Raw genomic sequence first — 1,080 nt, forward strand, 5'->3', positions numbered from 1 at the left:
GCCCAAGAATTTGGATGGAGCTGCGTAGGGGCAAGGTTACAAGACCATAACACCTCGGACTCCAGGTCGGTAAAAGGAAGTCGGACACTCAGCTTAGAGAAAAAGCAATCATAAGCATAAAAGAAGAGCTTCTCGGAACTATCTAAGGGCGGGAAGCACACTCTCTCCTCGGAATTCGGGGCTACTAGTTCATAATCCCTCTCAGACTCTCTATCTTCACATATGCTACATTGCCTACGAAACCTAGCGAAATACTCAGAATCTACCACAGAAGGGACTCTTAGAGGAACAGGATCTACCCAACCAAGACCACTTGGAATCTTGGTCGACATCGCTTGAAGAACCTTTCGAGACATAAAATTCTTGCCTTCAAAGAAGAATACAACAGCAAGCAAAAATCACATAAAAGCAGACAGCGAAAACCCGTTCAGCAAAAGCAAGAAACAGAGATCTTTTAGAAGAAAATACAGCAACCCGGAGCAAAATACCAGAGAACAAAAAAGAGTCCCCCCCATGTACAAACAACTGGCGGCGCCTCTTTTCGGGGCAACCCAGGCATAGGAAAAAAGAAACAAACAAAGAGCCACACAAAAGAAACAGAAGCATATGTGCACAAGAAAAAGAGATGGGAACAAACCTGGAAGAAAGAAACGAGGACGACGAGCTCCGAAGTGAGGAGAACGGAACGGCGGCGCAGAGGAAACCCCGGAAAAACGCACGGAAAGATTCGGGGAAGAAGAACAAAGAGAAAAGAAGAAGCAGTGCTCGAAAAAGAGATGGCGAAAACTCAGAAAACTGGAAGGGAACAGAATAAACGAAGAAAAGGAAGAAAGGGGCAAATAAATAATGCCTTCACAAAAGCACCGAATGGAAATCGAGGAGAAACGGTAAAATGCAATAAATGCAGGAACGGCCATTTTTGAAATTTGAAAAAACTACTATGCCCGAGCTCGACCTCCCAAAAAGGACGAACTCGGGCAGGGGCACTGTTCATACCCTGACCGGGCTCCTCCAACTCGGCGAAATCCATGAAAGGTCCGACCTCGTCCCAAGGCCCACGCCTGAGGTCGGACCTCGGAC

This window comes from Arachis duranensis, chromosome 4, assembly GCF_000817695.3.
Source record: "Arachis duranensis cultivar V14167 chromosome 4, aradu.V14167.gnm2.J7QH, whole genome shotgun sequence".
Classification (NCBI taxonomy): Eukaryota; Viridiplantae; Streptophyta; class Magnoliopsida; order Fabales; family Fabaceae; genus Arachis; species Arachis duranensis.